Here is a 13,038-nt window from a genome sequence, read left to right as displayed (position 1 = left end):
GGACTTGGGAGCGTAACCAGTGCTGAAGAGGTCTCATATGAACCAATCCGAGCGATGTGGCTGCAGATGCCACGTGCCCCAGGGGCCTCTGAAAGTGTTTAAGTTGACCCACCTTCCTGCCTCCGAAGGAACTGACTGGGCACACTCTTGGTGAGATGTGCCATCATACCGAGTCTAACTCCACACCGAGAGAAGAGATACTCTGCACAGGGGAGAGCTCTTTTCTCAGTCTTGGAGCACCAAGTCCCTGTGATTGCACAACTGTTTTTACGATTGGCCATGATGAGCCAGGCATCAGTATAGTTGAAGATTCTGATACCCACTTCCCTTAATGGGGCAAGGGCACCCTCTGCGACTTTTGTAAAGACACGGGACGACAGGGACATCCCAAAGTGAAGGACACTGTACTGTCATGCCAGACCCCTTAAACGCAAACCAAAGAAATGGCCTTGGTCAAGGAAGGATCGAGACATGAAATAAAGGGGCCTTCAGGTTGGCCGCTGCAAACCAATCCTAGGGCTGGATGCATCTGATTATGTGCTTCTGCGTTAGCATATTGAAAAGGAACAAGTGCGGACAACTACTTCCCGAGGGACCGAACGGTGACCTTCATCGTCTGGAGAACGACTGAGAAAGGGGCTGTCCACAACATTGTCAGGTCCTTGTGCACCTCCGGGAAGAAAGCAACCGGGGCAGGGCATGGTCGTGAGCCAAGGCCAGCTCCGAGGAGTCAATCATCCAACAATGAGAGTTCTTGACTGGGTGGTGTGCGCACTCCTGAGAAAGCATGGCCATCAGTTCGGTTCCTATTCAGCAGTGGTGACAACAACCGAGAGGGGCAACCCCGTGAATCTTCTTCCTCAGAAGATGACAGCCTATCCCCCGATGGTGTGATTGATATTTGATCTCTCGTTTCGCTGAATGAAACACTGAGATCGGCGCAAGACGGCTCAGACGAATCACCGGGAAACCAGAGAGGAGAGTCGCTGCAGGAGGAGTGAGAGGCTCGCATTGATGGAAGCTCTCACTGTGACCCTCAGATCATCCAAAGTACCAGTCGGCAGTCCTCTGCTCGTGGCAAAGAAACCGGGACAAGTGGTGACAGAAGGTGCCCCTTCACTCCCCTTGAGGAGATAGAGGCGCGATCGCAGCACTGCCATCGACATACACTCACAGTGAGCACATGAACCATCCACAAACGCATCCTCGGTATGCTGGATGCCCAGACACTGAAGAAAATGATTGTGGCCATCCGTAGAAGCCAGGTAACGACCACACCCAAGAGGACACGGCCGGAGCAGCATCTTTAAAAAGACGCAAACTGACTGAGATCAGAAACTGCTCTTTTAGATGAAACACCCAAGAGAATCTCTGAATTAACAGGGATGCCGCTGAACGTGTCGTAACACCACCCAGAACAGCCTCTTCTTCCAGCTTACAACATAAATCTCCTGGTGAATGCTGAGATTTCTTCGTTCACTTGGCTCCGAAACAAAAGTCTGATGAGTGGTTGCACCCGTTGCTTATTCAATGTCTCAGGTATGCAAAACCCAGTAGCCATTGATGTTTTTTCTTAATCAGAGAGGATTCTGGCTCCCAATTAAAACCCCATATGTCGTCATGACATGACTAATAGTGACCGATAGATGGGGGAACTTACATTTTGCTCAAAAATTTTATTACATTTTGATAAAGCAAGTTCCAAATTAGTGAATACTGAAGAAAATCTTTAAAAAAAAAAAATATATATATATATATATATAGATACCTTTATATGTATATTTACATTACTGTAATGTAATGACCCTCATTTTGTTTTTGATTTATTTATTTTCATATATGGTACATCATCTGCTATATGTCACAACTGGGTGAAGGAGTTGCAGGAAGCAAGTGCGAGATTAATGATATTTAATGAAGACAATGATACAGACAGTACTTGAGACACAAACAACGCTGGGAGGAATGCACAGTCCAAGATGGTGGTGATGAGTGACGAATCCGGAAGGCGGAGGTGAGTAGGCAGCAGGAGAGGGTGACACAGGAACTGCGGGGAAGCGAGCCAAAGGTAAGTGGTGTTGCTTGGTGGTGGGTTGCGTAGAGTGGACGGGGTTCCAGGGAGAGACGGACATCCAACGCAGTAACACACAAGAAAGCAAAGCATAGGTCATAAACATGAAACAACGCTCTCACGAACACAAGACGCTAGACAAGCCAATATATAGGGATGAGTAATGATTGACAGCTGTTGCTGATGACAATTAACGGAGACGCCCACAAACTAATCAGTGCTGACGTGTAGCACACAGACTTCACCCACAAAGTGCAAAACCCAGAGATCACGGTTTACCAACCGTGACAATTTGTTTTCCCTGATTACCAATAGCAGTATACCCTGAGTCCAAGACTGGTTGCCCACAAATCATGTTAAATCCTCTGAACCTCTGAATCTCACTCTCTCCACACTCACACAAGATGGAATTTTTCAATAAGTCAGTTTCCAATAAGCAAGGGGAAGTGTGAAAAGAATTTGGCCACTGATCAAAACCTTGCACTGTGGCAGAGCCATGGTGAGAAAAATGAGAGGACGATGTTCCTGCTGACTTCAGCAAGCCAAAACATGCACCCTCTGACCCGCAGCTCACTGGCCAGTGGACACAGTTGAAGACATGAAACCAAAACCATTTGTGGCTCAATGGCCTTGAAAGGTAGTTGAGAAAATCCCTTTAAATGTTCCTCTTAATGTGGTCTTTTGCAACAAAATGTGTCCATGTATGGCATTGACGTCAACACTTTCATTATTATTATTTTTTTTAATTTAGCAATGAATGAGTTGTGTTGGAGGGCTTAATATGCGGATGAAGCACCAAGTGTTCATAGCTTCCATGACTTCTAATGATTTCACAGTTTATTTACTCTGAGAGCAGTAAGGAGAGCAGAGCAAAGAGCTGAATTGCAAACTCAATCATAGCTTGCAAAGTGTCAGACTATAGAAGAGTCTCAGTGAATCATGGGCTGAAAGGCTATCACCCAAACCTCCAAGGTCCGCACCTGCCTCATTCCTCATCTAAGACCTGCCTAAGCACTGATCAGCCATGCACACAACATGGAGACCACTGGGAATGCTTTCAAACCTCGGCATAACAGTCCACTCGCCCTGTAACCAAGGATACATTCATCTTGAAAGTTCAATAACATCTTTGGAGTTGAAAGGAAAGCTAGGTTTTAAACTGCACAGAAAGTCATGCAAAACCTCTATTGTGTGGTATGTTGTGGAAAAGAAGCATTGAATTTATTTTATTATTATTATTATTATTATTTATTTTTTTAAATACAGACCTCTGCCCTGATTCCCAGTAATGCTTCATGTAGAATTAAAGTCTGGACAATTTTTTGAAAAGAGCAATTTACTTCATTATAACCTTTAAAAGCTCAGTTTAAAGATATCAAGGTTATTGCTTTTCGCATTTCATTCAAAACATCTCCAACAAACTATAAAATCATCACATTCATACCGTTCTTTCATTTCATCTCTTTGAAGTCAAACTGATGAGCGCAGCTTGAGTAAAAACATGGATAAATGGGAAAATGTTTGAGGAAATGAGCACTGAGGGACATTTGCATCAAATATTTGAGTTATTCAAGTCTATTTTTATGGTAGTCAGTGTACATGACTTAAATGTTTAGGAGCATCAGACATTAGTTACTGTCTGCATTTGTGAAACTAGTGCGACACAGTATGTGAGTATGACACGTTCTTTACAACAAAATGTACTGTACAAGAAAGTGCACAATGTGTAAGAGGTGATTGTCTCTAGTAGCTAAGAATAGAAGTTAAGTGCCATGGTTGGCCTTCAACAGTCTAGAAGAACACCTTGAGCATGGCACAAAAGTAGTGTAAAAGCCATTGTTTAGCTATAGCCAAGATGAGTCAATGAGTCTTTCACATTTATTTACATTACAGATTAATGGATGGTTTGAGCCTCAGACCTCAATCCCAAACACTGTCTATCCATTCATGGATTAAAATGTGCATTACACACAAAAATTGCAAGGTTTTTATCAGTCGGATACCTTATAAGTTTTGTTTGCAGTGTTTGACATTCTAAACCTCAGTCTACATGTGTTTTTTGTTAAAGGGACACCTAAAGATGAAATGTTTGTAACAATTAAATCGTCCTCATGTCATTAGAAACCCATAAGACTTAAATTTGTCTTCAAAACACATATGAAGATATTTTTAATGAAACCTGGAAGATTTCTGTCCCTGCATTTAAGGTCTATTGCATCAAAACTTTGCTTCAAAAAGTACATGAAGACATCGTAAAAGTCATCCATATGAATCAATGTTTAAGGTTTCATTAAAATATATTAATTTGTGTTCGAAATATGGACAAAAGCTTTCAGCAGGACCTCGGTGGCCAAACTCTTTTCTATACCGTTTTATTATAATTGTAGCATTTTGGGGGTAATTGATGGACTATCTGGTAGATGTCCTGTAGGTAGGTCAGGAAGAAATGGGTTGCAGAAGTTGTTCAATGACTGTAGACGCTTCAGTCTGTAGGAGAAATACATGTTTACTTGTTTTACAAGTGCAACAGCAGATGCACCTCAAAACTTATTTAGAGGATGAAAGAGTCTGTGGAGTTTTTGCTGCACCACTGGTATGTATCAAATCAATCTGGTACAGTTTGCTCAATGTTTAGTGAAGTGACCCTACTTTTTTAAAAAAGCTGAAAAGAGAACAGACCTGAACTTTACATGACTTTCAACAATGCAGTGTTAAAAACCAGACGTGTCCAATGAGATATGGTCACCCCAGCTTCAAAAAGGGCAGATAAATCTGAAATGTTAGTTCAGTCTGCAGACAAGCTGTTTACATCCTCTCCCAGCTTACTGAGGGACAGACCATTCTACCATGGCAGAACTCAACAGATCACAGATCTAAAGTTGACTTTGACTTAAAAAATACCCAGCTGCTCACCAGCCACACAGCTTAGATTTCCAATAAGTTCCAGATCTTGACAACACGAGTTGTCTTCACCAGAGAAATGCTATAATCTTTGTTTTTTGAAAAGCAGAGAGTGGCTCTATAAGAAAAACCCAAACCCGATTCTGAATAAAAATGGTTCCATTTAATAATTGATGTCCAGTGTCCTTCATCATCTTGCTCTGTTTAGGACAGCAGTTGTATGATGAGAAGCACTGAGACCTTATACATATCCATTTCACAGAAATCCTAATTGAGTATTCAGAAATGTAGATACACAAGCCATTTACCAGAAAACCCAGACAGCCAGGTTTACTGTCTTTTTTTTTTTTTTGTCTGGAGCTGTCCTCTGAAACGTTCTTTTTTCCTTTGTGTGTCCAAAACAGCAAATAAATACTGTACAATATGTTTTATTATTAGTTTTTGATATTAGTTTTATTATATTATTCATTTTATTTAAATTTTTTATTTATTCTTTTTGTATTTTAAGACTTTATTTTAAACTTTTAGAACTGTACTTTTTTTTTTTTTTTTGAAAAAAAAAAAAACTAGTCACCTAAAATACCTAGATTTTAAAAGCCCCCATTTTAGAGGCTGTGCAGGATACCTGAAATAATAATTTAATTCCCAAATGTAATTCCCTTTCTGCTCTATCTGAGCTTGGTGTCCAAAGTAAACCAGTTTTAAAAATTCAGCTCAGTCTAATGCCTTCTAGCATTGTCTGTTTCTGCTGGCTAACTTAAAGCTGAACATGTGCTTACACCCATAGTTCTGTACGGAAAGCCAGTTTTGGCCCAACTGCACTGATCTGGAGAACTGATAAGGCACTTGCAGTCAGCCTTCAATTGGCCGTACAATAGCCCAAGGGTAAACATAATAAATAATTACTGTAAGGTTTTAAATTTGGTACATTTGAATTGGGCAGCCAAGGAAAATATTTGATTAATCTTCTTAGTGCATGTGTGTGTGCAGATTCTGAGAGTTAATTTCAAGGGCCGTGCCTAAAGTAGATTACCTCCCTGTGCTACTGCACACGTGCTCATGAGCGATTTTGTTTATTCATGTTTTTATATTGCAATGCTTTTCCTGCTAGTGAATCACCAGTCAAAATGCAATTTATTTCTAGCTTGGTGCATGATGGCGAGCACTGATACTGTCAGAGAGAAATGTGAAGAGCGCTGGGGTGGCACCAAACACCCCACTATTTATGTATAGAATATAAATAAAACATTTTATGTGCTCTCTACCAAAATAAAAAGTTGTTGGACTTTGGAAAATTATTTTTTTTGGCATCTGTGGGTGTTTAGATTGGAATTGACCAGTATCTGGATATGTATTTATCTGGTGGTTAATGCCTTCACCTTCTTAAATATTGAATCCTTTTCATTTTCTTTTTCTTTTTTCTATCTTTTTCTTTTTTCCATTATATACTAAACAGATTGTTTTACCACATGACATTCTTCTGTGAAAACAAAAGTGAATATAATGGTCACTCGTTTCCATATATTGAAAGTGAATATGTATTGGGACTGCCAGACTCCAAAACACACACACACACACACACACACACACACACACACACACACACACACACACACACACACACACACACACACACACACACACACACACGCACACACACGCACACACACACACACAACAAGTGTGTCATAAATAGTCCATTTGTCTTATGCACTGTATTGCAAATCTTTCATATTTCATTCATTACAGTTCATGAGAGGAATCTGATGTGTGGACAAATCATTTTGTTTCAACTGGATCCGAATGAATTTGTTGATCAACTTAAAATGCAGACTCGCTTAAAGGTTGTTTTTTTTTCTCACAAAATTGCTATCACAGTAAAATAAAATCTATTCTCCTTTTGAGAACCTTGTACTTGGGAGTTTGGAAATTGTAATTATGAAATGATGTCTGTTTGAGTGCTTATAGATTTAAGAGACAATCTCATTTTTTTTCCCTAATATTTTTCCACTCTCTGACTAAGCCAGGAACCTTTTTTTTTTTAAAACAGTGATGCACCATAATAAAGATCAAATGATACTCATTACATGTGTTATTGGTGATTTATTCTGTGTACATCATTCTCATAATGCCACAGATAATTATGTGAAATGTAGTTTGGTCTGTCTGACCATATATATATATATATAAAACATTGGCTATATAGTTTTGTGCACTTATTTTGGTTAATATTGTTTCCATAAATCTTTAATTGGCATACCCTTAAGTCTGAACTTAAAGAAAGTAAGGAGTTCCCCATTGGCAGTAGCGACTTATGGTGGTGTTGACCATCTTAAAGTCCGGCAAGACTTTAACATACCAGTATCATATGAGTCATATGAACTGCATTAATGAAAGGTTTATATTACCCAACACCCCCCCCCCCCCCCCCCCCATTCATTTTTGTTGTATGCAGTTGCTAGGATATACCAGAAACTCATCTTTTGCGTTACACAGAAGAAAGTCAGTCATGTGATTTTGGGGATGACATGAGTAAATGATGACAGAGTTTTCATATTCCTTTAAGATCACTCTCCACAGCTATTCAGTTTTCTTGTTAGCTTATAGTTCTGGTCATTATAGTTTCTCATTAACGATCCATCCGTCTCATTTCCCACACTGCACTGCAGCAGACTATAATGGTGAAATGCATCAGGAAGAGTATGTTGTCATGACACACATGACAAGCCCTGCTCGTATTTCTCCATAGTCGGAAGGTTTCTGCGGCGCACACATATGCAGCAGAGTTTCTCGTACGCCCATTAATATGGATTTATCTGGCCATTGGGCAGTAATGTCTGGGGCTGACGTCAGGCTGTTTTACACACCACTTGTTCCTCTGGCATGAAGGTGTTGAGCATGGTCTGCTATTGCTGAGTGGATTAATGGCTGACCGTGTGGACCCAGGCACCAAATACATTCTCTGGCTGGATCGTTCAGCCTGTCCTTGCAGTATTGATCCTCACTTCTCACAAGTTCACAACTTCCGCATTCTGGATGCTCCGTTTGACAGGAGAAAGATTTAGAGCTCGGATGAGGTCAGTTCTTCTGTGACAGATTGATACCAAAATAATTTCTGCAGGCCTGGAGAATTAACCTTTGATTTTCAGAAGCTGGGTTACATACTGTCACATGGAATTGATGTTGATGGTGTTGAAATTATTCAGCCAAGTGATGATATCTCAGATCATTATTTAGTTCTTTGCAAAATTCATATAGCCAAAATTGTAAATTCTACTTCTTGTTACAAGTATGGAAGAACCATCACTTCTAACACAAAAGACTGCTTTCTAAGTTATCTTCCTGATGTAACCAAATTCCTTAGCATATCCAAAACCTCAGAACAACTTGATGATGTAACAGAAACTATGGACTCTCTCTTTTCTAGCACTTTAAATAAAGTTGCTCCTTTACGCTTAAGGAAGGTTAAGGAAAACAGTTTGACACCATGGTATAATGAGCATACTCGCACCCTAAAGAGAGCAGCCCGAAAAATGGAGCGCAGCTGGAGGAAAACAAAACTAGAGGTATTTCGTATTGCTTGGCGGGAAAGTAACATATCCTACAGAAAAGCATTAAAAACTGCTAGATCCGATTACTTTTCTTCTCTTTTAGAAGAAAACAAACATAACCCCAGGTATTTATTCAATACAGTGGCTAAATTAACGAAAAATAAAGCCTCAACAAGTGTTGACATTTCCCAACACCACAGTAGTAATGACTTTATGAACTACTTTACTTCTAAAATCGATACTATTAGAGATAAAATTGCAACCATTCAGCCGTCAGCTACAGTATCACATCAGACAGTGCACTATAGAACCCCTGAGGAACAGTTCCACTCATTCTCTACTATAGGAGAGGAAGAATTGTATAAACTTGTTAAATCATCTAAACCAACAACATGTATGTTAGACCCTATACCATCTAAGCTCCTGAAAGAGGTGCTTCCAGAAGTCATAGATCCTCTTCTGACTATTATTAATTCCTCATTGTCATTAGGACATGTCCCCAAAACCTTCAAACTGGCTGTTATTAAGCCTCTCATCAAAAAACCACAACTTGACCCCAAAGAACTAGTTAATTATAGACCAATCTCGAATCTCCCTTTTCTGTCCAAGATACTAGAAAAGGTGGTATCCACACAATTATATTCCTTCTTAGAGAAAAATGGTATATGTGAGGATTTCCAGTCAGGATTTAGACCGTATCATAGTACTGAGACTGCTCTTCTTAGAGTTACAAATGATCTGCTCTTATCATCTGATCGTGGGTGTATCTCTCTATTAGTTTTATTGGATCTTAGTGCTGCGTTTGACACAATTGACCACAACATTCTTTTGCATAGACTTGAATACTTTGTTGGCATCAGTGGAAGTGCATTAGCATGGTTTAAATCGTACTTATATGACCGCCATCAGTTCGTAGCAGTGAATGAAGATGTATCCTATCGATCACAAGTGCAGTATGGAGTACCTCAAGGCTCAGTACTAGGGCCGCTACTCTTCACGCTTTATATGTTACCCTTGGGAGATATCATCAGGAAACATGGTGTTAGCTTTCACTGTTATGCTGATGATACTCAGCTCTATATTTCTTCGCAGCCCGGTGAAACACACCAATTTGAAAAACTAATGGATTGCATAGTCGATATAAAAAACTGGATGACGAGTAATTTCTTACTGCTAAATTCTGAAAAAACAGAGGTGTTAATTATAGGACCTAAAAACTCTGCTTGTAATAACCTAGAACACTGTCTAAGACTTGATGGTTGCTCTGTCAATTCTTCGTCATCAGTTAGGAACCTAGGTGTGCTATTTGATCGCAATCTTTCCTTAGAAAGCCACATTTATAGCATTTGTAAAACTGCATTTTTCCATCTCAAAAATATATCTAAATTACGGCCTATGCTCTCAATGTCAAATGCAGAAATGTTAATCCATGCATTTATGACCTCAAGGTTAGATTATTGTAATGCTTTATTGGGTGGTTGTTCTGCACGCTTAGTAAACAAACTACAGCTAGTCCAAAATGCAGCAGCAAGAGTTCTTACTAGAACCAGGAAGTATGACCATATTAGCCCGGTCCTGTCAACACTGCACTGGCTCCCTATCAAGCATCGCATAGATTTTAAAATATTGCTTATTACTTATAAAGCCCTGAATGGTTTAGCACCTCAGTATTTGAATGAGCTCCTTTTACATTATAATCCTCTACGTCCGCTACGTTCTCAAAACTCAGGCAATTTGATAATACCTAGAATATCAAAATCAACTGCGGGCGGCAGATCCTTTTCCTATTTGGCGCCCAAACTCTGGAATAACCTACCTAACATTGTTCGGGAGGCAGACACACTCTTGCAGTTTAAATCTAGATTAAAGACCCATCTCTTTAACCTGGCATACACATAACATACTAATATGCTTTTATTATCCAAATCCGTTAAAGGATTTTAGGCTGCATTAATTAGGTAAACCGGAACCGGAAACACTTCCCATAACAACCTATGTACTTGCTACATCATTAGAAGAATGGCATCTACGCTAATATTTGTCTGTTTCTCTCTTGTTCCGAGGTCACCGTGGCCACCAGATCCAGTCTGTGTCCAGATCAGAGGGTCACTGCAGTCACCCGGATCCAGTACAAAAAAATGTAAGCTCTTGCTCATATATACTGCATTATATAGTGGATTTAGTCTGTGTTTGGAGCTCTTTAAACAATATAAATTATATTGCATTAGATAACAAAATGTCAAACCAAACCTTAAACAATGCAAAGACTTCATGCTAGAATAAACTGCAACTCAATTCTGTTGGTATACGATAATATTTGAGTTGTACTTATACTGGCAGTTCTTCCCTCACTGATCCGTTAGACACAATTCTCACATATATAGGCAGTCTTGATACCAAAGCAATTTACTGAAATCTGTTCTGTGAATGAAAGTCTGTTTGGCTGTGAAAGCATTTTGATGGCAGTGAATATGAGCAATGACTTCCCCGATATGTCAGCTCCATCAGCATATAAACCCTCTAATTTCTCTGCGTTTTAAGTCAGAGCTGTGCGTGCAATACAAATAAAAGCTTTAAAAAGCTTTTTTTCCCACTTTCTTTCTTTTCTTTCTTTTTTTTTGTGAAGGTTGTGTGATCCAAATATAAAACAGATCATAAATCTTCAGCACTGATTGGATTTACCTGCTTGTCTTTGATTGAACTGTGTGTGAGAAAGCAAAGTGATGTATTTGCATGTTAAAGGATGCTTTTTGAGAGCTGTAATTATCTCCGCTGTGTAATGCTATTTGTGTATCCATAATTTATTTTGGCAAGAAAAACAGGCAGGCTACAACGCGCCGCTAAGTCCCTGTTAAAATTTGCAGTTAATTGAAATTCACATTTGCATGAACAAAATCAAACACTCATTTACATATGTGAGATGATGAAGAAAGATAACTGCTAGTGTTTGTACTTCATATTCTGTCAGAGCTAGCTTGCTAATTGCTAAACGCTGTCAATTGGGCTGGTGTGCATTACTAAGCGAATGTAAACAATGCGTCAAGCTAAATGTTTACGCTCGTGCACGTAGCTGCGTGTTTGTGTGTCTTGGCGGTGCAACCAGACGTCAGAAAATGGAAAATTTACCCAGAATGGAGTACGCTAGAGGTGTTATGGAAGTGTACTCTGTTTAAATGGTCTCACGTCCCCAAAGTGCATCTAGTGTTATTCTGGGGAGATTCAGAGGTGTGTCTGCCACTGCCCCCCTTCACAAACAAGCACATCAATTCCAGGAGGAATCTATTACAGACCCCAACTGCATTCTGCCATCCCTACATGCAGCTAATTAATGCATCTCCTCTCACTGGAGGACACTGGGATATGCATCCCCCTTCCCCAAGAAGCTCTTCTCCAAAAACATGATGGATGACTTTGATTTAGGGGTCCGTGCTCTGGGTAACGGCTGGCCAGAGGGGGTGACTCTCTTTTGTTTGATATTGATCTATAAATAGCTTTAGCTTGACATTCCCGACTAACCCATAAACAGCTTGGCATAAGGTTAGTCTAATGAGGGACGCTCGTGTTTAGACTGTTGGGATTCACGGGCAGTTGTGTTTGACTTCATTACGACTGTATTTGTGTTAAAGCACAGGCTGGCTCGTTAACTAGATGCGAGCAATTTGCACATGCGATTGTCAAAACGGTAACACCCACGACCCTCAGTCACCTCATGGATCCTCTGAGCGCCTGTCTGTTTATCCAGTCGTACACCACATGCCGACCTCTGCGCTATAGCTTGAAAGGACAACTGTCAAATTAAATGACACAAGGTATATTTTATTTCTATGCATGTCTGACCTAAGCATTTTGCGTCTGAAATATGTGATATATTTTTGTGCACGCTTCACTCGACGGTGCTGGTAATTGAAACGCATTGCTCAGTGTAGTGTATATGCAGTCCTATATGCAATAAGCCACTATTACCTTCCTTTTGTGGCCTGAAGGAATTGAGCCAGGGTGACATGATAGAAATTTTCAATTGAGTAAGAGACCCCACACTCCTTTCAGTGTCACGGGGTGAATGAAAGGCCCCTATCTCGCAAGGTTTCCATCAGAAAGCCCGCACAACCCCCAGTGCAAACAAGCATTCTAGCTTTCCCTTCTATCATGCTCTCTTTCATCCTCGCTCTCGCTTGAATTCTGTCTGTCTCCATGAAATGGGAAGTTTTGGATGAGGCTCTTTTCAATCCCACTTACAATAAATAGATTAAACCCCTTTGACAATTACATCATGCATTATCAGTCCAGGCAGTTCCATTACCAACAATCAATGCCACCGACAGCAGCATTGAGAGAGTGGAGGCTGCTTCTGCTAACACACGGCATTGGAAATGTTCTTGACATCCAACACCGTGTGTGTCAGAGCAGGCCATTGACTAGAGTGAGTATAATAAAAACAAGAAGGCTTATTTGACCTGACTTCTGATCTGTTGGGCCAATTTAAGTAGTTCTAGATGTTAATTAAGTGAATGTTTG

Source organism: Carassius carassius, chromosome 32 (genome assembly GCF_963082965.1).
Source record: "Carassius carassius chromosome 32, fCarCar2.1, whole genome shotgun sequence".
Taxonomy (NCBI): Eukaryota; Metazoa; Chordata; class Actinopteri; order Cypriniformes; family Cyprinidae; genus Carassius; species Carassius carassius.
The sequence above is the reverse complement of the archived record's forward strand: the minus strand, read 5'-3'. Positions refer to the sequence as shown.